Source organism: Phyllostomus discolor, chromosome 13, assembly GCF_004126475.2.
Source record: "Phyllostomus discolor isolate MPI-MPIP mPhyDis1 chromosome 13, mPhyDis1.pri.v3, whole genome shotgun sequence".
Classification (NCBI taxonomy): domain Eukaryota; kingdom Metazoa; phylum Chordata; class Mammalia; order Chiroptera; family Phyllostomidae; genus Phyllostomus; species Phyllostomus discolor.
The window spans coordinates 74,672,478-74,700,391 of record NC_040915.2 but is presented as its reverse complement, the minus strand read 5'-3'; the positions used below and the strand labels follow the sequence as shown (position 1 = coordinate 74,700,391).

The 27,914-nt window shown below is 38.1% G+C and overlaps 1 pseudogene; it reads left to right on the top strand.

Annotated features, from left to right (window-relative positions):
• Nucleotides 1-15,089: 15,089 nt before the first annotated feature.
• On the top strand, nucleotides 15,090-16,256 carry LOC114510255 (annotated as a pseudogene).
• Nucleotides 16,257-27,914: the final 11,658 nt, after the last annotated feature.

Sequence of the window (27,914 nt, the reverse complement as noted above, 5' to 3'; positions counted from 1 at the left end):
ATAAACTTTAATAAGAAACATAGGAACATAAAGCTTGCCTTTCTGAAGCCCATTAAATCTGGTGTCACCACCTCTAAAAATGCTGAAATAAAAGACCAGACTCGACAGCTTCCCCCAAGCCCCCAAGAGTTATCTCATAGTGTCCAGAAGCAGCCAGGCCCAGGGACAGGAATGACTGACTGAGCCTCAGTGCATGAAGTATCTATCACATCCCTGGACTTGTGCCCCAGCACAAAGAGCTTGTTTTTCTCTGGGTAGGCAGTGTGGTATGCCCTCTTGTAGACCTTGTTACACCCTGTGAACTCCTAAGTTGGTGTATTCTTTGTTTCTTACTCTCACTTCAAAATACTCAGCCAGCATAGCATAAAATCCCTACCAACTTTCATTTTAAATGTTTCCCCTCTCTTCAGGGTCTTAGATGAGCTCTCTGGTAGGCAGGTGCTATCCTTTCAAATTAGAAGATGTTTTCATATATATTGTCTACCTGTTACAGAACAAGGGCTAAGGGGGGGTACCATATACTATTACCTAAAGGATACCCCACTAGGTTTCTTATGCCTGCCGCCAGAGGAAAGATGTCTCTCAATGCCAGAGATTTGTGAAAAGGAAAGGAAATGTTTATTTAAAGCTATACATGCTTAAAGTAGTAACCTAATGTCTTCATTAAAATATCAAAGTCCTTTAGGATACCCACAGATGCACACAGTTCTTCCTTCTCCCTCTGCCCTAAACTGGGGTACCATATCTCAGGAAAAGAAGTAGATATCTGTGATTCAGGCTGCCGGCACCATCAGCTGTGTCGCCTTTCAGGATCTCCAGCTAATCCAAAGCCATGTGGCGCCTTTTCCTGGCCTACTGACAAGAGTTCTTTCACCCTTCTTCCAGGCAAAGTCTCTACTGCTTCCTAGGCCATGTAGCCAAAGGGAACACTCCAAAGCTGTGTGGTCCTCTTCTACCAAAGCTGCGGGGGTCCCCACTCTGGCAAAACTGCATGGTACTCTCTCACATGGCTACAGGGATCCCCACTCTGGCAAAGCTGAGTGGTTCTCCTCCCAATGGCTGCTGTGTCTGGTTTTAAATCTCCGCACCAATCTTCCTCTGTATCCCCATTTCCAACTCCTCCTACAATCAGTTACACCTGCCAGCATTCCTGTATTATTCCAAGTTTACTGGGCTGCCAACATGAGTCTGGGCAGGTGTGTCCCCATGTCATGGAGCCAATCTTTGCCAAGCTCTCACACAGGTGCTGTAATCCGGGGAACCTGCCTCGTCATTACATCTTGAGTAGAAGTCCCTTCCATCCCCCTGGTTTACAGCATGGCCACATCTATTTAACATATCTATGCAACTAGTTAAACGTTATACATATGTTAAATAACCATGCCAGAGATTAGCTGCAAAGCTGTGTCTATACAAAACAGCCCTGCATGTTCCTGCTCCATGTATCCCTTCCCCCCAACTCACACCTGTGGGGAGGGGTGGGGAGGACATCCTTTGTATCTTTCTAATATTTCCTGGACACCCTGAGTTCTGGACCCCTCTTGGCTGCACCCTATATCATATCTGTATGCAGCAACATACACAGTACACAGCCTTCCCACAAAGCAATGCAATCATTTTTTCCCCAAGACACTTCCTATTAGGCCACCAGTTTGGAATTAGTTTGATCACCTTGGCTTTCTAGTCTTGCTTAGTACCTTCTCTTGCCTACTCAGCCCCACAAACCAAAAACCCCAGTTGTAGTTCCTTGAAATCAGCTCAATAACGGAGAAAGTATGTAGACGGCCAGTTCTCTCTCACAGCAAAAAGAGGCAGCATGAATCACAGAGAGTAATAGTAAGGGGCAGTGGAAGCCCAGTAAGCCCCTTAGTCTATTATCCATCAGCCTAAAATCATGACCCCTAACTTATTTAGCTACCTCACTCTTTAGTAGAGATGTCCTTAATCTCATGCTGAAGATTTCAGAATACTTTCCTGTTGTTCTCCTTGTCTTTAAACCAGGAAATCTGGTTTATTCTGTCTGTTGAGTAATTAATCTACTTAAACATTTCCCCTTACACAACCATCTTTTCTACCTTTCATTTTTTTACTTCTTTACACTCTATCAGCTCTACTGGCTCATTCAGCAACCTTTATTTTCTCCTCTGCCTTCCTGTCTGGTTGCTTATGTTTTGGGCAGACAATAGAAGTGATGTAGGCTATTATTCACGAGCAGCTTCCAGGACAATGTGAGAAGTGCCTCATTTCCTGACTCCTCTTAGCACAAGAATTGCTGATAAAATTCTGAACTGACAAGAGAAATTCTTCTGAGTAAAATATCAGGGAGCTACTCACTCTGTAAGTAGGTTTCTAGAGAAAGGACCTAGGGAGGGGTAGTAGTTAATTTTTTTTTAATCTAAATTTTAAAAACTATGCCTCACACAAAGAAAAATATTGACCTCAGTTAAGGCTGTCAATTTTTCACCATCCATAATGTCTTGGAAAGGCAACACAAATTCAAAAATAGCACTGCAATATCATGATAGCCAATTGTTGAATAGATTCATCTCTAGTCCTAATAAACTTGGGGCCTTTTACATGCAGCCAAGTGGATTTTGTCTTCCTTCTCCTCACCTTGACTTGATTCAGCAGCTGATGAGCAATGACATGGCAGAGAGTGAGCAGTTGGAAGGAGAAAGCTGAGATCACCTATTGGCTGCCTAATAACTTCCTAATTACACAGGGGTCACCAGTCAGATAAGTGTGTAAACCCAGTGAAATGCCTGGAACTGTGGTTCTTACAGGAGCTTTACCCAGAGATTCTCACTCAAGTAGTAAAACCTCCTAATCTTTGCAAACACAGGCAAAGAAAAACTTCTCATGCTCATCTTCTCAGGGCCATCCATCTATTCCACAGCTGAGTCTTCAACTCCTATCTACTTTATCATTCATATTCCGTTTGCCATCCCAGGTCTCTCTTCAGAACACCAGATCAATGGTTTCAAAGCCCCACTAGACTTCTGGTGCTAATAATGAACAACCATCTCCCCTATCACACAAGCAGAAACCTGGAAGTCACCCCAGCTTTCTCCCTCTCAGTTACTCTCCACTTCCAGTAGCCTACTCCAAAATGTCTCCCAAATACCTCACATATCTAGGTCTCTTTCTCATAGCACCTGTTATGGTTTAAATCATATTCTCAGTTTCTCTTGCTTAAAAGATAGAAAGATCTAAAGTCTGTTTCTGGGGATAGTGTCCTCCAATCCTCATGTAAGTCAGTCAGAGAAAGGTCAAGTAGCATATGTTTTCACTTATATGTGTAATCTAATGAACAAAGTAAACTAATAAATGAAATAGAAACAGTCTCATAGATACAGAAAACAGACTGACAGCTGTCAGAGGGGTTAGGGAAGTAAGACTGGGTGAAAAAGATGAAGGGATTAAGCAGTACAAATTGGTAGTTAGAGAATAATCATGGGATGTAAGTTATAGCATGGGGAATACAGTTCAGTAATATCGAGGTAACTATGGATTGGCCAGGTGGGTACTTGAAAGAGCAGGGGACCATTCTGTAAAGCGCATAATTTTTAACCACTTTGCTGTATGTATGAAACTAATACAGAATAATACAGAACATAAACTATAATTCAAATATTTTAAAATATTTTTTAAATAAAAACATGTATTCCGTAATATGACATACAATCTCTTTGCAATCTGATTCCTATCCTTTTCCAGAGATTCTCACTGGACACCAGTCATATGGAAGTATCTGAATGCCCTGGTTGTGTCCTGTTTTCTCACAATTCTTTCCTCTGTACACACCATTCCTGCTATTTATAACGTCCTTTCTTCATCATTTTGTCTACCTAGCTCAGGCATAATTTTGCCAATGTCTCTGGGCATTTAAGTGCTTCCTTCCTTTTGGTGCATAGCAGAGCACCTTGTACTTGCTTTTACTATTTGCCAAAAATGTATCAAATGCCTGGCACATTAATTTTTACATATCTGTCTCACCCATTAGATATGAGCTCTCTGAGTAAAAAAACTATGCCACAATTAGATTTTACTATGGCCAATACTCAGTACAGTGCCTAACTCAGGCTGTAGGTGACTGACTAAAAAACACATGAGTGAATATGTTAGGCATATATAGACCCAGGATTAAAGTAAGTGATTCACTCTTTTCCCACACACAAAAAATGTCCTTTTAGTTTTCCTCCAACACCCTCAAAAATAGTAGTATATTAGTAAGAACAGGACTCTTTGAGTTAGAATTCCCAGACTCTAGTCCAGCTCTGTCATCAGGAATGTGTGACATCTGAAGCAAGCCTCCAAAAAGCAGCTAACACATGTTCAACATTGCTAATATGGTAAACTCCAAGCTAATGATGTTACATGAATGACATTATTTTCTCACCACCAACTAAGGAGATAGATACTACCATTATGCACATTTTAGCAGATGAAAAATTTGTTTCTTCATTTTATTGTCAACAGACTAACAGATTTCTCTCTTTTTGCCCACCTCAACCACTTTACCCCCTTTTCCTTTGGCCATTACCACATTATTTCTGTGTCCATGGGTCATGCGTATATATTCTTTGGCTAATCCCTTCACCTTCTTCATCCAGTCCCCCTTGCCCTTCCCTCAGATAGCTGTCAGTCTGTTTCATGTATCTATGCCTCTGCCTTTATGTTGTTTGTCAGTTTATTGTGTTCATTAGATTTCACATATAAGTGAGATCATATGGTATTGTCTTTCACTGGCCTATTTCACTTAGCATAATACTCTCTAGTTCCATTCATGCTGTCTCAATAGGCTGGGTTTCCTTCTTTTTATGGTTGTGTAGTATTCCATTGTATAAATGTACCACAGCTTTTTTATCCACTCATCTACTGATGTTCACTTGTCTACTTCCAGTGCCTATTTTACATAACGCTGGTATAAACATAGGGATGCCTATATTATTTCAAATTGGTGTTTCTGGATTATAGGATATATTCATAAAAGTGGGATGGCTGAGTCATAAGGCAGTTCCATTCCTTTGAGGTAACTCCATACTGTTTCCTACAGTGGCTGCATCAGTCTGCATTCCCACCAACAGTGCACAGGGGTTCCTTTTTCTCTGCATCCTCACTAATGCTTGTTTGTTAATTTACTGATGATAGCTTTTCTGACAGGTGTGAGGTGATATCTGGTGGTTTTAATTTGCATCTCTCTGATGATTAATGACATTAAGCATATTTTCATATGTCTATTGGCCTTCAGTATGTCCTCTTTGGAGAAGGGTCTATTCAAGCCTTTGATAATTTTTAATTGGATTTTTTTGTCTTCCTGGTGTTTAGTTTTATAAGTGATTTATAAATATTGAAAATTAACCTCTTACTAGATGTATCACTGGAAAATATGTTTTCCTATTCAGTGGGATGCCTTTTCATTTTACTGATGGTTTCTTACATTGTGCATGAGTTTTTTAGTTTGATGTAGTCCCTTTTGTTTGTTTTCCTTCTTTCCCCTTGCCCTAAGAGACATGTCAGCAAAAATGTTGCTAAGAGAAATGTCTGAGATTTTATTGCCTATCTTTTCTTCTAGGATTTTTGTGGTTTCATGACTTAACATTTAAGCCTTTTGTCCATTTAGAGTTTATACTTGTGTGTGCTGTAATTTGGTGGTCTAGTTTCAGTTTTGTTTTGCATGTACCATCCTATTTTTTCCAAACCACTTATCAAAGAGACTGTTTATACTGCATTGTATGCTCATGCCTTCTTTGTCAAATACCAACTGACTACAGAATTGAACTCTGTTCTGTTTCCTTGACCTGCATTTCCATTTTTGTGCCAGTACCAGGCTGTTTTGGTTAAAATGAATGGCCCTTACATTATAGTTTGAAGTCAAATACTGCTATCCCTCCAAATTTGTTCTTCTTTCTCAAAATTGCTGAGGTTATTCAGGGTCTTTTTTTTGGTTCCATATCAGTTTTTGGAATGCCATTGGTAATATAATAGAAAGTGATATAAATTTATAGATTGTTTTAGGTAGTATGGGTATTTTAATGATATCAATCCTTCCAATCCATGAACATGCTACATGCTTCTACTCATTTGTATCTTCCTCAGTTTCTTTCTTCAGTGTACTATAGTTTTCTTTTAAAATATACTTTATTGATTATACTATGACAGTTATCCCAATTTTCTCCTTTGCCCCCCTCCACCTCATACCCACATTCCCTCCAGCAATCCCCCTGCTTAGTTCATGTCTGTGGATCATGCATATCAGTTCTTTGGCTACTACATTTCCTATACTGTTCTTATCACCCCCTTGCCTATACTGTACCTTAAGAAGTACCTGCCAAAAGTGCTTCTTAAACACTGCACCTTTCCTCCCATTTTCCCCCTTCCCTCTCCCAGTTGATAATCCTCCAAGTGATCTTCATATCTATGACTCTGTTTCTGTTCTTCTTGTTTGCTTAGTTTGTTATTTGGATTCAATTACTGATAGTTATGAATTTATTGCCTTTTTACTGTTCATCATTTTGATCTTCTTCTTTTTCATATCCCTTTAGCATTTCATATAGTGATGGCTTGGTGATGATGAATTCCTTTAACTTCACCTTATCTGGGAAGCACTTTATCTGCCCTTCCCTGCCAAATGATAGCTTTGTTGATCAGAGTAATCTAGATTGTAAATCCTTGCTTTTCATCACTTTGAATACTTCTTGCCAGTTCCTTCTAGCCTGCAAAGTTTCTTTTGAGATATCAGCTGACAGTCTTATGGGAACTCATTTGTAAGTAACCCTCTGCTTTTCTCTTGTTGCTTTTAAAATTCTCTTTAAGTTCTGGGGGATTTATGGCAAAGATGGTGGCATAGATAGATATACTGTGCCTCCTTGAACAACCAAAAGAAGGACAACAACAAATTTAAAAACAAAACACAACCAGAACTGACAGAAAATCTAACTGTATGGAAGTCTGATGACCAAGGGAGAAATGTTTATCCAGACTGGTAGGAGGGGTGGCTGAGACTGTCAGCAGGGTGGAGAGGATTCACGTCATGGCAGCAGTTGGAAGACCCAGTGAGGCAGCAGCTAGAGGAACCAGCAAGGTGGCAGCTGGCAGAGCAGGAGGTCCCACATTCATGTGTGGGTAAACCAAGAGGAACAACTGGGACACTAGACAAATTGCACAAACCAAGGTTTCAGACCAGGGAAATAGAGCTTCAAAATTGTTGACTGAAAAAAACTATGGGGGTGGCAGCAGCAGGAGAAACTCCCAGTCTCACAGGACAGTTCATTGAAGAGATGCTCAGCTCCTAAAACATACACAAACCTACTCACCCAGGAATCAGCACCAGAAGATCCTGATTTGCTTGTGGGTGGGTAGGAGAAGAAGTATCTGAAAGGTGGCAGAGAGTTAGGCAAGCAGCATTGTTCCCTCTCAGACCCCTCCCCACAATGTGGTGACGTGGGTTGCCCCCCCCGTGAGTATATAAGGCTCCACCCCTTACTACTACATATCAGGCTCCACCAAGATAAAAAAAAATATGGTCCAAATAAAAGAACAGATCAAAGCTCCAGAAAAAATACAACTAAGCAATGAAGAGATAGCAACCTATCAGGTGCACAGTTCAAAAAACTGGTAATCAGGATGCCTACAGAAATGGTTGAGTATGATTGCAAAATGGAGGAAAAACTGAAGGCTAGGAAAAATGAATGAGAGGAAAATGCACAGGAAACCAACAGTGAAGGGAAGGAAACCGGGACTCAAATCAATGGTGTGGAGCAGAAGGAAGAAGTAAACATTCAACCAAAACAGAATGAAGAAACAAGAATTCAAAAACATGAGGAGAGGCTTAGAAACCTCCAGGACAACTTTAAATGTTCCAACATCCAAATTATAGGGGCACCAGAAGGAGAAGAGGAAAAGCAAGAAATTGAAAACTTATTTGAAAAAATAAAGGAGAACTTCCCCAACCTGGAAAAGGAAATAGACTTCTAGGAAGTCCAGGAAGCTCAGAGTCCTAAAGAATTTGGACCCAAGGAAGCACACATCAAGGCACATCATAATTACATTAGCCAAGAGTAAAGAAGAGCAGAGAATCTTAAAAGTAGCAAGAGGAAAGGAGACAATTACCTACAAAGGAGTTCCCATAAGACTGTTGACTAATTTCTCAAAAGAAACCTTGCAGACAAGAAGCAACTGGAAAGAAGTATTCAAGGTCATGAAAGGCAAGGACATACATCCAAGATTACTCTATCCAGCAGAGCTATTATTTAGAATGAGAGTGTAGATAAAGTGCTTCTCAGATAAGGTCAAGTTAAAGGAGTTAATTATCACCAAGCCCTTATTATATGAAATGTTTAAGGGACTTATCTAAGAAAAAGATAAAAATTATGAACAGTAAAATGACAACAAACTCACAACTATCAAAACCATACCTATGAAACAAAAACAAATTAAGGAAACACGGAAGAAGAAGAGAATCACAGAAATGGAGATCACATGGAGGGTTATCAATGGGGAAGGAGGGAAATGGGGGAAAAGGTAAAGGGAATAAGTAGCAAAAATGGCAGGTACAAAATAGACCGCGGATAGGTTTAAGAATAGTGTAGGAAATGTAGAATCCAAAGAAGTAATATGTACGACCCTATGAACATGAATTAAGGCAGGAAGGAATGTGCGTGGGAGGGGGTGTGTGCTAGGATGGAGGAGAATAAAGGGGGGAAAATGGGACAACTTAATAGCACAATCAATAAAATATAGTAAAAAAAAAGATTTTCTCTTTATCTTTAACCTTTGGCATTTTTATTAATTATGATGTGTCTTGGTGTGGTCCTCTTTGGGTCCATCTTGTTTGGCTCTGTACTTCCTGGACTTGTATGTCTATTTCCTTCACCAATTTAAGGAAGTTTTCTTTAATTATTTTTTCAAACAAGTTTTCAATTTCTTATTTTTCCTCTTCTTATTCTGGCACCCCTATGATTCAGACGTTTGTATGTTAAAAGATGCCCCAGATGTTCCTAACACTATCTTCTTTTTTTGTTGTTCATTTGTTTGATTTTTTTTCTTCCTGCTGTTCTTAGTGTTTTTTCCTTCCTTGTATTTCAAATCATTGATTCGATATTCGAGTTCATCCTCTCAACTGTTAGTTCCCAGTAAATTTTTCTTTATATCACTTAATGCAACCTTCATTTCAGCCTGGGTCTTTTTTATGCCACTGAAATATGCATTGAGTTCCTACAGCAACCTGACAACCAGTGTTTTGAACTGCACATCTGATAGGTTGCTTATTCCCATTTCATTTAGTTATATTTCTGGAGTTTTGTTCTGTTCTTTCATTTGGGCCATATTTCTTTGTCTCCTCATTTGAAAGTCTCCCTGTGTTTATTTCTGTGTATTAGTTTTAGCAGCTTTGACTTCCAGTCTTACCACATCTGTTAAGTTGTATGGGGGAAAGTGTTAGGTAATCGCCAGAGGAGAGCAATCCATGTCACCACTCTGTTGTTCTGTGCGGGGGAGGGATCACAGGGTAGACAATGCTGCTGCCTGGCCTTTGGAATTTTGCCCAGGAAGAAGCTGTCTCTCCACTCACACCTCTCATATTCCCCATATGCCACTGGTGCCCTTCCAGCTGTTGTGCTGGTGCTGAATCTCAGAGGGAGTGGGTCTGCATGAGTTCCAAATCTATTGCGGGCCCTTTAAGAGGATGCAGTTTCTTCTGCTGCCCCAACCTGTACTGGTTTTTACAGCCAGAAGCTATTGGGCTTATCTTCTTGATGTCAGAACCCTGGAGTGCATGGTCTGGACTGGGACTGGGATCCCTTGTTCCCAAGGTGTATCTTCCATTTTTTTATCCACTACATGTGGATGTGGGACAGCCTGTTCCCATCTCTGTGTACTCTCTGTGCCACTCGCTGTCTCCATGCCTCTCTGTACCTTTCCACATCTGTCATTCCTACCTGTGTAGATGGATGCGGCTTCTTTAAATCCTTGGCTGTCAGACTTCCACACAGCTTGATTTTCTGACAATTCTGGGTGAAATTTGTTTTTCAGTCTAGTAGTATTTTTTGCTATAGTTGTGCATGGAAGCGGAGCATGTTTACCTACACCTCCATCTTGACTGGAAGTCCAATGTACTATCGTTTTCTAAGTACAGGGTTTTTACCTCTTTGGCTAAATTTATTCATAGGTAGCTTATTTTTGTTGCAATAATTAATGAAATTGTTTTCCTAGTTTCTCTTTCTGATAGTTCATTATTGGTGTATAGAAATGCCACTGATTCTGAATATTAATTTTGTATCCTGCTATTTTGCTGAATTCATTTACTAACTTTAGTAGATATTTGGTGGAATCTTTAAGGTTTTCTATGTACAATATCATGTCATCTCCAAAAAAATGACAGTTTTACTTCCTCCTTTCCAATTCAGATGCTTTTTGTTTCTTCTTCTTTTGTCATTGCTGTGGCTAGTACTTCCAGTTCTATGCTGAGTAAGAGTGGTAAAAGCAGATCCCTGTCTTGTTCTTGATCTTAAGGGATAAGCTTTTACTTTTTCTTGTCTGAGTATGATGCTATCTGAGGTCTGTCATATATAAGCTTTATTATGGTGAATTATGTTTCCTCTACACCCACTTTGCTGAGAGGTTTTATTATAAAGTAGTGCTGGATTTTATCAGATGATTTTTCTGCATCTATTGGTATGATCATGTGATTTTTATCTTTCATTTCATTTGTGGTGCATCACATTTACTGTTTTGTAGATATTCTACCAACATTGCATGCCCCCAGAATAAATCTCATTTGATCATGGTATGACCTTTTTAAAGTATTGCTGGATCTGGTTAGCTAATATTTTGTTGAGGATTTTAGCATCTATGTTCATCAGGGATATTGGCCTGTGATTTTCTTTGTTGTGTCTTTATCTGGTTTTGAAATTAGGATACTAGCCTTGTAAAATGAGATTGTGAGTTTTTCCTCCTCTTTAATTTTTGAAATATTTTAGGAAAGATAAGCATTAGCTATTCTTTGAATGTTTTTTATAATTCAGCTGTGAAGTATCCAGTCCAGGACTTTTATTAGTTGGGAGTTTTTTTATTATTGCTTCAATTTCACTAGCTGTAATCTGTTTATTCACATTCTCTGATCCTTCTTAATTCATTTTTGGAAGACTGTATGTTTCTAGGAATTTAATTATTTTTTCCAGATTGTCCAACTTACTGGCATACAGTTGTTCATAATATTATAATATTTTTTATTTCTTTGGTGTCTATTGTTATTTCTTTTTCATTTCCATTTCTATTTATTTAGGTCATATCTCCTTTTTTGTTGATGAATCTGTTTAAAGGTTTGTAAATCTTGTTTAGCTTTTCAAAGAACCAGATCTTTGTTTCATTGATCTTTGGATTAGTTTTTTGGGACTCTATTTCATTTGTTTTTGCTCTGATATTTATTATTTCTTTCCTTCTATTCACTTCAGGCTTTGTTGCTTTTTTTCCAGTTCCTTTAAGTGTAAAATTAGTTTACTTGAGTTTTTTCCTGTTTCCTGAGGTGAGCCTATAATGTTATCATATTTTCTCTTAGTACTGCTTTTGCTGTGTCCCATACATTTTGGGTTCTTGTGTCTTCATTTTCATTTTTTTCAAGGTAACTTTTCATTTCTTCCTTGATCTCATTGTTAACTCATTCATTGTTCAGTAACATGTTGTTTAGCCTCCAGGACTTTGTGTGATTTTCAGGGTTTTTTTTTTCTCTGTGATTGATTTTTCATTTCATACCATTAAGGTCAGAGAAATGTTTGATATGATTTCAATTTTCTTAAATTTATCAAGATTTTTTTTATCCTAACATGCATTCTATCTTAGAAAATATTGCAGGTACATTTGACAAGAATGTATATTCTGCTGCTTTCAGTTAAAATGTTCTGAAAACATCAAATCCATCGTATCTAGGGTGTCATTTAAGGCCATTCTTTCCTTGTTGATTTTCTGTCTGGAAGAACAATCCATTTATGTCAATAGGGTGTTAAAATCACCTACTATTAAATATCTACAGTGGCTATATCCTCTTATAATTGATCCCTTCATCATTATGCAGTGTTCTCTTTTGTCTCTTACTATAGCCTTTCTTTTAAAGGCATTTTGTCAGATATAAGGATTGCTACCTCAGCTTTTTTTTATTTCTATTTGCATAAAATACCTTTTTTTATAGCTTTTAGTCTCTGTGTATCTTTCATTCTTAGGTGGATATCCTGTAGACATCATATGTATGGGTCTTGTTTTGTTTTCTTATCCATTCAGTTACTCTATGTCTTTTAATTGGAGCATTTGAACCATTTATTCTTAAAGTGATTATTGATAGATACATGCTTATTGCCATCTTATCATTTATCTCTTTCTTTTTATTGTTGTTCTTTTCTACTACTTCTTAAATAGGTCTTGCAACTTTCTTGAAATACTGGTTTGGTGATTACAAACCCCTTTAGGTCTTTCTTGTCTGGGAAGCTCTTTGCTACTCCTCCAATTTTAAATAATAACCTTGCTGGTAAGCTAGTCTTGGTTGTAGGTCTTTGCTTTTTTATCACTTTGAATATTTCATGCCAATTCCTTCTGGCTTGAAATGTATATACTGAGAGATCAGCTGATAGTTTTATGGGAGCTCCCTTGTAGGTAATTATTTGCTTTTTTCTTGATGTTTTCAAGATTTCTCTTTGTCTTTGATCTTTGCCATTTTAATTTTGATAAGTCTTTGTGTGGGCCATTTTGTATACATTGTGTTTGGGATGTTCTGTGCTTTCTGGACTTGTGTGTCTTTTTCCCTCACCAGATTAGAAAAGTTATTACTTGTTCAAAGGGTTGCCAATCCCTGGCTTTCTCTCTTCTCCTTATGGTACCCCTATGATGTGGATGTTGTTACACTTCATGTAGTCCCAAAGTTCCTTTAAACTACCTTCATTCTTTTTTTAAAGATTTTATTTATTCACTTTTAGGGAAAGGTGAAGAGAGAGAGAGAAACATCAATGTGCAATAGATACATCAATGGCTTGCCTCTCACCTTTCCCCAATTGAGGACCTGGACCAAAACCCAATTCCCTGATTGGGAATTGAACCAGCAATCTTTCAGTTTTCAGTTTGGGAATTGAACCAGCACTCAACCTACTGAGCCACACCAACCAGGGCTATCCTCATTCTTTAAATTCCTTTTTTTTTTTTTTTTGCTCTGATTGGATGTTTTTTTCTACCTTGTCCTCTGTTGATTCTATACTTTGCTTCATTCTACTGTTTAATCCTCCCATGTATTCTTGATGTCAGTTGTGGTATTCTTTATTTATAACTGGTTCTTTCATATGGTTGTGGTTTCTATGTCCTTTTTCATGCTGTTGTAGTTAATAGTAGATTTATTGACCATCCTTACAACAATTATTTTGAACTCCATATCTCATAGATTGTTTGCCTCCATTTAATTTAGCTCTTTTTCTGGAGATCCCTCCAGTTCTTTCATTTGGGGTCTATTTTTTGTTTCCCCATTTCGACTGTCTCTTTAGTATTTATTTCTAGGTATTACATAGATCTGCTATGATTCCTAGTCTTCATGAGATGGTCATATGTAGTAGGTGTCTGTGGGACCCAGTGGTACAGTTATGACCTGGATCCTGGCTCATGGTGTCCATGGCAGTATGGATGAGATGAGACAAATTCACACAGACTACCGAGTCCTGTGGAGGAAAAGGGATGGCGTGGCTTCTCTCTCAAGAGGAGAAAAGCCTCACCCCTTGCCTTTACAAGCTTTTATTGCTTTTTTGGGCACATTACATCATGGTCCTCATTTACTATGCACAGGTTGGCTTTAGGTGGTTACCTTTTACAGAAAACAAAGGAGAGGATGCTGTTAATCACATCACAGAAGAAGGATATTTGCAAATGAAAAGGGAAAAGTGGTTGAACTGGTTACGCTCGTTCTTGGAAGGCTTAGCACAGATTTTAGGAAGTTACTGTAAGCCTTTGCTCAATTCAGGGTGAGGGAGTTTTAGCAAAAGCAAATCTCAAAGCAGCCTAGGTACAATGCAGGCCTGATTCCCCATAGGAGAACCTATCCATGGGCATGGGTCCTGTGCGTCAGACCTCGCTTTCCACTGGGAGCTGGACCCACGTCATGCCAAACAGTCTCCTATACAGTTAGCTCTATTTCCTAAGCTGGATGCTCTAGGAATGTCCCTTGTGTGGGTTATATGGGCCCCCCTGTTGTAATTGAATTTAAATTTCTATTGACCTGTTGTTGTATGGGATAGACCCTCAGGCTGGCTAATTGTGAGTCTCAGGTGCAGTCTCAACATGGCTTCTTCTGCAAATCCTTGGTTATAAGACTCCTCTTCAGCTGGTCTTTAGTTGGTTATTAAGGGTCATTGTTCCTCAGTTTACTTTTATTTCCATTTTGGTCCTGGGATGAGATGAGTGCAAGATCCATCTACTCTGCCATCATCTTGAAAAACCTATACTGCGGCAAATGGGGCAAATCAGCTCCAGCACCCCTTCCCTTCCTCCCACCAGTGGCCCCAGGTAGGGATGTTACCAGCAGTGGGGGAAATCCTGGGGGTAGCCCACAGATGAAGAAGCATGTTTGATGCTGCCTCCCTTCATCTAGGTTATTGAGAGACAAAATGATATATAGTATGTAATGGAGCTCTATAACTATTGAGAGCTATATAAACATATGACCACAATTACGGAAAGCAATAGATATGTCTAAGTATAATTGATGCTCTGTGGCTAGTAAAAAATAAGAGATAATGATTTTACTAGATGAAGATCCAGCTATGCACCTGAACTAAGAAGATTCAACTGAAGCACACCCCAATCAGAGGTGTATTTACAAAATCACTGGCAAAGGAATTCAAAGTCTCCAACCTCCTCTCATTCTACAGAAGAAAACTAATGCCCAAATCTGCAGAAAGCCACATAGCTAATTTGTAGGTAGGTCAGGACTCCTGAGTAAATACTATAATTATTTTTAGCCCACCTTGTAGAAAAAGAATATGAAGGGGCTTTCTATATTCATAGCTAGACAGCCTCTTCATGCCCCACACGGCTAGCCCTACAGCCAGGACCCAGGACCCTGCATGCTGTCTCCAATTCTGTGTGGCTGGTCACAAGCACAAAGTGACTGCCACAAGGAGATCAAGCCCAGTACAGCAGAAAGAATTTCCAAATCTGAAAGGTTGATGAGAAGAAAGGTGCTACCTCCTAGGACATAGGAAATGGTCATTGACCAGTACTGGACAGTGTTTACCTGTTGCAGCAGCACTCAGACCCTTTGCATTACCTCTTCCCGTTCAAATGAGTTATCCAGTAAAATTCAGGTGCCCACAGCAAAGGAGGGAAATCTAGAACTTTTCAACATCCCCAATTTTCTGCAACTGACTCCTGTAGCAATTTAAAAACATTGTGAAGCTCTTAAATATCTCTGCACTGAGTGACCAGCTGTACTACACAGTAACGAAAAATGCAAGAAACATTTTCTAATTGGAATTGACACAGTGGAGCCCTGGCTGGGCGGTTCAGCTGGTTGGAACATCATCCCATACAGCAAAAGGATGTGGGGTCTATCCCTGGATCAGGCACATATGGAAGGCTACTAATCAATGCTTCTCCCTCACATCAATGTCTGTCTGTCTGTCTGTCTCTGTCCTCTCCTTCCTCTCTCTCAAAAAATTAAAAAAAATCATATCCTTAAGTGAAGATTAAAAAAAATAGAAATTGACATATCTGACTATCAGATATGCATCAGGACCATTTACTCAAAACCCCAAATCATAAGTAGTAACTTCAAGGGTAAAATGTTCCAGTTTGAATTTAGATGATCATCTGAAAAAAAAAAAAAAACATTAAAGCTGTAGGGGATGATACTGTAAGACCCCAGATGTGCTTACCATGAAAGCAGGTGTCCTTTAAAGAGGCAGAATTATGATTCTGCAATATATCTGCTAATAGTTTTATACCACGAGTCTTGGAAAACTGAAGAATGGGAGGAGAATAAGACTGAAGCAGATATAGAAGAGTGATGGACAAATAGCTTCTCAGAAAAAAAGATTCTGGAAACACTTCCCCAAAACAGCCACAGACAAAAACCTGGAAGTAAATCAAGAAGAGCTCCTTGGTACTAAAGAGGTTGAAGATTACAGAGTCTGTTGTTAGTCTTAAGAACAAAGTGAGCAATGAAAAGTCCCTTTCTCAGTACAAAGAACCATGAAGAGACTATTAAATCATGAATTGTATAGAAAATTATGCTTCATTTATTAAATTCATGGTCTATATGTAATTGTTACCTAATTTGATATAATGTTGTTAAAAAAACAACAACATTGTTTTACTTCAGAAACCTACCAGTGTTTGCTAGAATAGCATGGTAATGATTTTTGTAAGAAAAACACGTGGTAACAAAAATTGTTTCATACTAATTCTCAACGGCAATGATTATTGACAAATTTTCTTATTTACATTCTGGGGAAATTAGACTAATCAGGTCTCTGTGATTTCTTCTGATCTAAAATAATTTGATTCCATTTCTGCCATAACAACTTTAGAATTTAAATATACATAAAATATATGTATATATTATAGATAGTTATTTATCACCTGCTACATCTGTTTTTCTATACATTAGCACTCATTGGATGCTTCTGAATTACCATTTGGGTTACTTGAGAAGCCAGGTCCAGAGCCCAGTTCCTGACTGCAGCTCAGTGTTCTATTTACATAACTGCTATCTACTGAATTCATTTTTGCAAGTGCCAATTCTGATTAGAAACAGGTTTAGTGTTTTACCATCTATTTTCTGTGGCTCATTTCTTCAAATCCAAGCTTGCAGAGAAGTGGACATGGAGATTAACTGGCATTCCTATCCTGATTCTCAAGTTAGAGCTTCCTCAGCTCAGAAAACAGATGAGGCCCAAGGACCTTGAATTTAAATAGAGTAAATGACAAACTGAGAACTGCTCCAAGAAACATTCCAATCCATTTAGCTGTCAACTCAGTATTTCTATATATATCTGTAAGTCATGTCTTACCACTTCCAAAGTGGTCCACAAGTGATTAATTTTAAATCACAAAGGAATTATGTTTGAGAGAGAAAGAGAGAGAGAATGAATATGCAGTTCAGAGAATTGAACTGATAACTCTGAGTGTTTCCTTTAAAGATCACCTGCATATTTCAGAGCCAACACTAAACTTACAACATGCCCCTGAAACCTTCTCTCCTCCTATCCATTTTAATTACCATTACCATACCATGCCTTCACAAGGCATCTAAGTAAGAGCACATTCAACATGGCCAACATATAAAAAGCAGAAACAACATTTATCTTGGAAACTGAGCTTAATAAAAAGCATTACATTATACAATAAAGAATAAACACTTTGGAACCAAACAGATGTGACTGGAAATCCTGTCTGTACCATTTGCTGGCTCTTTGGTAATTGAGCAAACCACTTTTCTGAGCTTGGGTTTTCTCACCTGTAAAATGAACATAGCAATGCCTCATTGCTGAGGGAATAAAATCCTTGCCACAGTGTTCAACAAATGTTGGCTTCTCTTGTATTTATTAAGGAGTATTGGTGTAATATATGAGACATAGCCAATTTGTCAACTTACAATATAAGTTTTCTTCTCTATTTGAAGAACTGACTGTTTATCTGGTATAACTACACATAAATGCAGATACATCAAAGTTATAAAACATACAACTCCTTTTCCTGGTCACAAATATCTAGTCTACATTTGGGCAACTTGATGGTCCTTAGAACATCACTGTTGAATGGTAGATTTAGTATTTTTCAGTAATGCCAAGTTTTTCTGCACGACTTTTCTCAAAAGTCTAAAGAGGATACTCAAATGTGCTGAAAAAATTAACACCAGTTTAATACACTTTTGATACCTAATAATACTGGATGTAGTGAGTAGAGTCTGGGCTCTGACATCAGACCAACATGGATGTAAGGTTCACTCCAGAACAAGTGACTTCTATTCATATATGGAATTTCCTTATCTGAAGAGTGGGTGGGAAAATTGAAGCTACTTTTTAGACATATGGGGAGAATTAAATAAGTCAATGCATGAAAGTAGTTAGCACCAGGCTTGACACTTAGTAAGTGCTTTAAAAATGCAAGCTATTGTCAGTATCTATTGTAGATACATTAAGTGAGGAAGGAAAATATCACAATAAGGAAAACATAAACTTGAATCTATTGAAAATTCAGTTTGTGTCATCTTTTAGTTGTGCTAATTTGATAGCTGGTCTATACAACAATACATGTGCTGTGTGGGGGGAGTTTCTCAAAAAGTTAACTAGTTTGCACGTTCTTCTACATTTCTCAATTTTCATCATATGCTTGGGAAATCTGTAAGTCCCAGTCTAACTTTCACCCTTTAAGAAGCCTTTAAAATGCCTCTGAATAACTGTACATTCCATGAAACCTTTCTGGAATAACCAAAGAATAAATGACAGCTTGTCCCAATCAAGCCATATCTAAAAATGAAGTTTAAAGACTGCTCCATTCATCTGAGGCCTCAATTAAAGCACTTTATTTTAGTATCCATAAATATTTGGACATGTTCACTACTTTCTCATCTGAAGCACCTGTAGATTCATGGAAACAGCACTTGAAACGGCATCAGGGAATTTGGATTTCAAATTTCCTCTCTCTGTTCATTTTGACTTTGTTGTAGGTACTTTATCTCACTAAGTCTTGTTTTCCTCAGATGAAAATAAATATAATAGCATCCAGACAATGAAATATTATTTACAGGTAAAAAATAAATTATCAAACCATGGAAAGACAGGAAGGAACCTTAAATAAATTGCTAGGTTAAAGAAGCCAATCTGAAAGGCTATATATTATATGATTCCAACTGTGTGACATTATGGGAAAGGCAAAGCTATGGAGACAGTAAAAGGGTCAGTTATTACAGGGTTGTGGGGAGGGAGGACTACGTGGAGCATAAAGGACTTTTAAGGCAATGAAACTATCATATATGATACTATACTGGTGGACACATGTCATTATACATTTTTCCAAACCCATAGAATATTCAATACCAAGAGTAAACCTTAGTTAAACTATGGACTTTGGGTGATAATGATATTTCAATGTAGGTTCGTTGATTGTGATAAATGTACCACTCTGGTGGGGGATGTTGGTAGCAGGGGATGTGGGCAGGAAGAGAGGTAATCAGGGTGAGGAATATGGGAACTCTGTGCTTTCAGACAGTTTTGTTGTGAACCAGAAGTACTTTAAAAAATAAAGTTTAGTTTTAAAAGAAACTGTATTATCAGTCAGGGTTGCCAGGAGAAATAGACTATAAAGCATGTAAGCCTACCACTCAGAGCATCTAGAACATTGTCAACTGCATCTAAGTGTTCCCTGAATACATCCTGCTAGGTTTTAAATTACAAGAAGGACAACACCACCACAATATTCTAGAAAACATCTTGTAGGAATAAAAAAACAATTAGCCACTAAATGTTGATATTATAATAATAATGATCATTTAATAATTTGTAGTCTGGAAAGCAAGCACTTTTTCTATAATTGAGACAATTTTTAAATGTATTTTATTTGTTACCAGTACACACACAGACATACACATTAAAATCAAGTGAATAAAGGCTGGGAATAATGTTAGATGAGTAAGGTACTTGCTTTGGGTATAGATGTAATATGGGTCAAAAGCTAAATAAACAAGATAAGATTTTAAAGCATTATAATAAAAAATGGAAAAATTCATGATGAACAAAATATACTTTTAAAGGTGGAATCAATATTACTGATTTCTCTTTTTGATCTGGATTGCCACATGGCTTGGCACAGCACAGATGTGACACCCAGACACCTGCCTCGAGTACTCCTCAAAGGTAACACTTAACCTGGATCTCAGCTTCACTGATAGTACCAGACGCATCATGGGTCCTTTATTCTAAGGACCTGTTCTCTTTCATAATCATGTCAAGAACTCTTTAATCTTTGCAGTGGTATCTGTTAGAGTACATGCTTTGTCATGGGCTTTTTGCTCTTTTTGTAATTACAGTTTTTTAATTGTTGTTCAATTACAGTTGTCCTCATCCCCCCTCCATTACTCTCCCCTGCCCAACCCCACCTTCCACATTAAATCCACCCCCTGTTGTCTTTATCCATGTGTCCTTTATCATGTTCCTTGATTTGATCTTTTCCCTTCTTTCCCGTGTTATCCCCCTCCTCCCTTCCCTTCTAGAATCTGTCAGTTTCTTCTTTATTTCCATGACTCTGGTTCTATTTTTCTCAATTGTTTGGTTTGTTGATTAGGTTTCACTTATAGGTGAGATCATATGGTATTTGTCTTTCACTGCCTGGCTTATTTCATTTCAAATAATGCTCTTCAGTTCCTTCCATGCTGTTGAGAAGGGTAGGAGCTCCTTCTTTCTGATGCATAGTATTCCGTTGTGTAAATGTGCCAAAATTTTTTGATCCACTCATTTACTGTTGGGTGCTTATGCTGTTTCTTGCACTTGGCTATTGTACATGGGGTGCATATATTATTTTGAATTGGTGTTTCAGGATTCTTAGGGTATAATTCCAGCAGTGGAATTGCTGGTTCAAAAGACAGTTCCATTTGTAATTTTTTGAGCAAATTCCATGCTGTTTTTTCCACAATGGATGCACCAGTCTGCATTCCCACCAACAGTGCACTAGGGTTCCCTTTTCTCTGCATCCTCACCAACACTGTTGTTTATTGATTTGTTTATGATGGCCATTCTGACTGGTGTGAAGTGGTATCTCATTGTGGTTTTAATCTGCATTCCTCTGATGACTAGTGATGCTGAACATCTATGTCTCTGGGCTCTCTATGTCCTTCTTGGAGAAGTGTTTGTTCAGGTCCTTTGCCCATTTTTTAATTGGATTGTTGTTTTCCTGGAGTAGAGTTGTGTGAGTTCTTTATGTATTTCGGAGATCAAACCCTTGTCCAAAGTATCACTGGCAATTACATTTTCCCACACAGTTGGTTCCTTTTTCATTTTGCTGTTACTTTCTTTAGTCATGCAGAAGCTTTTTAATTTAATGAAGTCACATCTGTTTATTCTTTCCTTTAATCCTTTGCTCTAGGGAAATATCAGTGAAAATATTGCTGCATGGAATATGTGAAATTTTCATGCCTATGTTCTCCTCTAGGACTTTTATGGTATCATGACTTATATGTAAGTCTTTTATCCATCTTGAGTTTATTTTTATGTATGATGTAAGTTGGAGATGGAGTTCCATTTTTTTGCATGTAGCTGTCCAGATCTCCCAACACCATTTGTTGAACAGGCTATTTTTACTCCAGTTTATGCTCTTCTTTGTTGAATATTAATTGACCATAGAGACATGGGTTTATTTTTGGGCTCTCTATTCTGTTCCACTGATCTATGTGTCTGTTTTTATGTCAGCAACAGACTGGCATACTTGCAATATAGTTTGATATCAGATATTGTGACCCCTCCTGTTTGTTCTTTTTTCTCAAAATTGGTGAGAACACTTGGGGTCATTTATGGTTCCATATAAATTTTTGAAATATTTATTCTATATCTGTGAAATGTGTCTTTGGTATGTTTTAAAAGATTTTATTTATTTATTTTTAGAGAAAGTGGAAGGGAGGGAGAAAGAGAGGAAGAGAAACATTAATGTGTGGTTGCCTATTGAATTCCCCTTGAAGAGACCTGGCATACAGGGCACATTCCTAGGCACGTGCCCTGACTGGGAATTGAACTGGTGACCCTTTGGTTCACAGGCCACCATTCAATCCATTGAGCCACACCAGCCAGGGCAGTCACTGGTATTTTTACAGAGATTGCATTGAATCTACAAATTGCTTTGGGTAGCATGGACATTTAGATGATGTTAATTCTTCCAATTCATGAACATGGTGTTTGCTTCCATTTATTTGTGTCTTCCTTAATTTCTTTCTTCAGAGTTCTGTAGTTATGAGTACAGGCCTTTTACCTCCTTGGTTAGGTTTATTCCTAGGTAATTTATTTTTCTTGTTGCTATAGCAAATGGGATTTTTGTCCTAACTTCTGTTTCTGATATTTCATTATTGGTGTTCAAAAATGCCTTTGATTTCTGAATGGTGACTTTGTATCCCACCATTTTGCCAAATTCTCTTATTAAGTTGAGTAATTTTTTGGTGAAATCTTTAGCATTTTCTATATACACTATCATGTCATCTGCAAACAATGACAGTTTTATTTCCTCCTTTCCAATTTGGATGCCTCTTATTTCTTTTTCCAATTTTTCAAATATACTTTATTGATTATGCTGTTAGAGTTGTCCCATTCCCCCCCTCTTTATCCCCCACCTCCCTGCAAACCCCTTCCATCCACATCCCTCCACCCTTTATTTCATGTCCATTGGTCATACATATAAGTTCTTTGGCTTCTACAGTTCCTATACGATTTTTAACCTTCCCCTGTCTATTTTCCACCTACAATTTATGCTTCTTAATCCCTGTACCTTTTCCTTTTTTCTACCTCTTCCCTCCCCAACTGGTAAGCCTCCAGGTTATCTACATTTCTGTGCTTCTGTTCCTGTTCTAGTTGTTTCCTTAGTTTATTTTTATTTTTGTGTTTATTTAGGTTCGATTGTTGATCGTTGTGAGTTTGTTGTCATTTTACTGTTTATATTTTTTATCTTATTTTTAGATAAGTCCCTTTATCATTTCATATAATAAGAAATTGTGGGGTTTTTTTGTCTGATCACTGTAGCTAGAACTTCTAATGCTATGTTGAGTAGAAGTGGTGAAGTGGACACCCTTGTCTTGCTCCTAATCTTGGGAAAATGTTTAGTTTTTTCCATTGAATTTGATATTGGCTGTAGGCTTCACATATATGGACTTTATTATGTTGAAGTATGCTCCCTCTAGTCCAACCTTGCTGAGTGTTTTGATCACAAATTGGTGCTGTAATTTATCAAATGTTTTTCTGTATCTATTGATATGATCATGTGATTTTTGTCTTTCCTTTTGTTTTTGTGATGTGTTACATTTATTGATTTGTGAATATTTTACCTTCTTGCATCCCTGGGGTAAATCCCACTTGGTCATGGTGTATGATCTTTTTAATGTATTGCTGAATGTGGTTTGCCAATATTTTGTTGGGGATTATAGCATTTATGTTCTTTAGCAATATTGCCCTGTAGTTTTCTTCCTTTGTTGTGTCTTTATCTGGTTTGGGGATTAGGATGATGCTAGCCTCATAAAAAGAGTTTGAGTGTCTTCCTTCTTCTTGGATTTTTTGGAGTAGTTTGAGAAGGAAATGGGTTAGCTCTCCTTAAATGTTTTATAAAATTCTCCTGTGAAACCATCAGGTCCAGGACTTTCGTGTAATAAAATTTTTGATTACCACTTCAATTTCATCAGCTATCATCAGTATATTCAGCCTTTCTGCTTCTTTTTATTCAGTTTTGGAAAATTATATGTTTCTAGAAATTTGTCCATTTCACATAGGTTTTCAAATTTGCTGGCATATAGTTGTTCATAGTAATTTCTGACAATTATTTGTATTTCTGTGGTCTCAGTTGTAATTTCTCTTCTTTCATTTCTGATTTTACTTATTTGGATCCTCTCTCTTTTTTTCTTATGAGTCTGGTTAAAGGTTTGTCAATTCTGTTTATCTTTTCAAAGAACCAGCTCCTGGACTTATTGATCCTTTGAATTGTTCTTTTAGACTTCATGTCATTTAATTCTGCTCTGATCTTGATTATTTCCTTCCTGCACTGACTCTGTACTTTGTTGTTGTTCCTCCGGTTTTTGTAGACGTAGAGTTAGGTTGCTTTTTGAAGTTTCTATGTTTTTTAGGTAGGCCTGTATTGCTATGAACTTCCCTCTCAGGACTGCCTTCATTGTGTCCCATAGGTTTTGCACTTTTGGATATTCATTTTCATTTGTTTCCAGAGACTTTTTGATTTCTTCCTTGATCTCATCCTTAGGACATTGTTTAATACAATACTATTCAATCTCCATAAATTTGAATGTTTTGAGTTTTTTTTACTTGAGGTTGGTTTCTACTTTCAATTCCTTATGGTCTAAGAAAATGCTTGATACAATTGATCAATTTTCTTGAATTTGTTAAGGCTTGTTTTGTGTCCTATCATGTGGTGTATCTTTGAAAATTTTCCATGTACATTTGAAATGAATGTGTATTTTGCTTCTTTGGGATGAAAGATTCTATATCAGTTAAGTCCACTTCATCTAGTGCATTGTTCAGTGCCACAATATCTTTGTTCATATTTTGTTTTGAAGATCTATCCATTGTTGACAGTGTGGTGTTAAAATCACCTAGTAAAAGTGTGTTGCTGTCTATATCTTTCTTGAAGCCCTCCAGATTTTCCTTATATACTTGGGTGCTCCTATGTTGGGTCATATATGGTTACAATGTTTATGTCTTCTTAATGGATTCTTCCCATAAGTATTATGAAGTTTCCTTCTGTGTCTCTTTTTATGGCCCTTGTTTGAAGTCTATTTTGTCTGATAGAAGTATTACTCCCCTGGCTTTTTTTCCTGCTCATTTGTTGGAGTACTTTTTTCTCTATCACTTCACTTTCCATCTGTGTAGGTCTTTTGTTCTGAGTTGCGTATCTTGTAGGCAGCATATGTGTGGGTCATATTTTCTTATCCATTCAGCTACCCTATGCCTTTTAATTGGTGTATTTAATCCATTTACATTTAAGGTTATTATTGATGGGTACTTATTTATTGTTATTTTTCCATTTTGTACCTGTGTTCCTCTCTCTATCACTCTTTTTCTTCATCTTCTTAAAACAGTCCCTTTAGCATATTTTCCAATACTGGTTTGGTGGAGGTGTATTCTTTGAGCCTTCTTTTGTCCAGGAAACTCCTTAGTTAGCCTTCCATTTTAAATGAGAGCCTTGCTGGATAGAGTAATCTTGGTTGCTGGTCTTTGATTTTCATTATTTGGAATATTTCTTGCCATTCCCTTCTGGCTTATAGTGTTTCTGTTAAGAAGTCAGCTGCTAGCTTTATCGGAGCTCCATTTTATGTTACTTCCTACTCTTCCCTTGCTGTCTTGAAGATTCTCTCTTTGTCTTTGACTTTTGCCATTTTAATTACAATGTGTCTTGGAATGGACCTCTTTGGGTTCCTCTTGATTGGGACCCTCTGTGCTTCCTAGACTTGTGTGACATTTTTCTCATCAGATGAGGGAAGTTTTCCATCATTATCTTTTCAAGCAGGTGTTCTATCTTGCTCCTCTTCTTCTCCTTCTGGTATTCCTAATATATGCATATTAACATGTTTCATGGTGTCTTGCAGTTCCCTTAAGTCCTCATAATTTTTTAGGTCTTTTTTTCTTCTTGCTGTTTCTGGGAATTTTTTTTCCACCTTGTTCTCCAGCTTGTTGATTTGACCCTCTTCTTCATCTAGCCTGCTTTTGATTCCTTCTACTATGTTCTTGAAATCAAAAAATGTATTCTTCATTTCTTCCTGGCCCTTGTTAATAGTTTCTATGTCCTTTTTTATGCTGATGTAGTTTACAATAAATTCCTTGTAGCTTCTCTCTAGTTTTGGGTAATTCTCACTGAGCTCATTGAGCTCCCTTATAACCACTGCTTTGAACTCAATGTCTGATAGTTTTCTTGCCTCTATTTCATTTAGCACCCTGAAGATTCCTCCTTTCCTTTTGATTAGGGGTTGTTTGTCTTCTCATTTTTGGGGAGATTCTTTTTGTTTGCTTCTGCTTCTTAAATTGGTCTGTTTGCCTCCTTGTCTTTGTGGTGTGAACTTCTATGGTAGGAGACCTGTAGGATTTAGTAGTGCAGTCTTTTTGATTTCTTGAACTTGATGCTTTTGGGATGCCCTTTATACTTTTTATGTTAGCTCTCTGGATGTAATTGGGTTTTGATTGATGTTGGGTCTTTCTTTGGTGGGTTCTTCCCTCCAGCTGGTTGAATGGGTGTCACTCCACCCATATATGCTGTTGTGCAGGTGCTGCCAAAAAAAAAAAAAAACCCACATATCCCAGAAAAGAAACCCCCACCAACAAAAGTAACTCCCACCTGTAATCCTATTATCAATGAAAATGAACCAGTATTGACTAGGGTGTGAAGAGATTAAGACTACTGTTAATAAAGGAAAGCAAATATGAGTTGACCTACTGAAAGCAAAATGATTTTGAGAGGGTAGAGGGAAGAGCACTAATAAGAGTAGGGAATCAGAGCAATGCTAAAGGAGAAAGTAAAATTTACATCATAAATAAAAAAGAGAATGAAGAAGGCAGAATGGAGTAAGAGAAGGGAAGTGTATTAGGTTTTCACAGAAAGTGAAATGAAATGAAATGAAATGAAATGAAATGAAATGAAATGAAATAAAATAGTGAGAGAAATAAAATGGAGAAAAAGTGAATAAATAATTAAAAATAGGAACCAGGAGGAGGATCCAAGATGGAGGCATAGGTGGTCGCACTGTACCTCCTCGCACAACCAAAACTAAGGACAACAAGAATTTACAAACAAAAAACAACCAGAACAGAGAGAAATTAACCGAATGAAAGTCTGAATACCATACATCCAGTCCGGTAAGGAGGGGCGGAATCAGAGAGCTACACAGAGGGGTTGAGGGGTATGAGCAGGAAAAATTGGTAGCTGGCAGACGCGTGCATGCAGGGCGCAGACCGCAGCTGATGAACCGGTGGCAGACCCTGGGCACGGGAGGCAACAAGCAGACCCAGTGAGGTGTGCAAGGCAGCTGGCTGTCTGCAGCCACACATTCGTGCAGAACTAAGCAAAAACAGGCAGCGCGACACAGACCACGCATCCCAGGGACCCAGCACCGGGAAACAAAGCCTGAAGGCACTGATTGAAAACACCTGTGGAAGTTGAGGCTGGGAGATTCTCTCAGCCTCACAGGAGGCTCCTTGGGGAAACCCACAGAGTCTAAGAGAGTGCACTAGCCCACCCGCCCGGGAGCCAGCACCAGGGGGAACCAATTTGCTTGTGGGAAGTGGCAAGGGGAACTGGAGTCCTGGTGAGAGCGGAGTGGGTGCCATTGTTCCCTCTCGGACCCCACCCCCACAAACAACATCACAACTCAACGACTGAGGTGCCCCACCCTAGTGAACACCAAAGGCTTCACCCTTCATATGTAACAGGCACAACCAGACCAAAGGAAAAAAAATAAATAAATAAAAAAGATGGCTCAAATAGAGTTAAAAGCCCCAGAGCCAATTTTTTTAAGCGACCAAGAAATAGCCAACCTATCAGATGCACAGTTCAAAGCACTGGTGATCAGGATGCTCATAGAATTGGTGGACTTTAGTCATAAAATAGATGAAAAAATGCAGATTACAATAAGTGAAATGAAGAAAAATGCACATGGAACCAATAGTGATGGAAATAAAACTGGGTTTCAAATCAATGGAAGGGACCAGAAGGAGGAAAGGCACAACCCAACAGAAAAGAATGAAGAAACAAGAATTCAAAAAAATGAGGAGAGGCTTAGGGACTTCCAGGACACCTTTAAACGTTCCAATATCTGAATTATAGGGGCACCAGAAGGGAAAGAGGAAACACAAGAAGTGGAAAAGTTATTTGAACAAATAATAAAGGACAACTTCCCCAATATGGCAAGGGAAATAGACTTCCAGGAAATCTAGGAAACTCAGAGAGTCCCAAAGAGGTTGGACCCAAGAAGGAACACACCAAGGCACATCATAATTACATTACCCAAGATAAAAATGAAGGAGAGAATTCTAGAAGCAGCAAGAGATAAGGGGACAGTTACCTACAAAGGAGTTCCCATCAGAATGTTGGCTGATTTCTCAAAAGAGACCTTGCAGGCAAGAAGGGGCTGGAAAAAAGTATTCCAAGTCATGAAAGGCAAGGAAGTACATCCAAGAATACTCTATCCAGCAAAGCTTTCATTT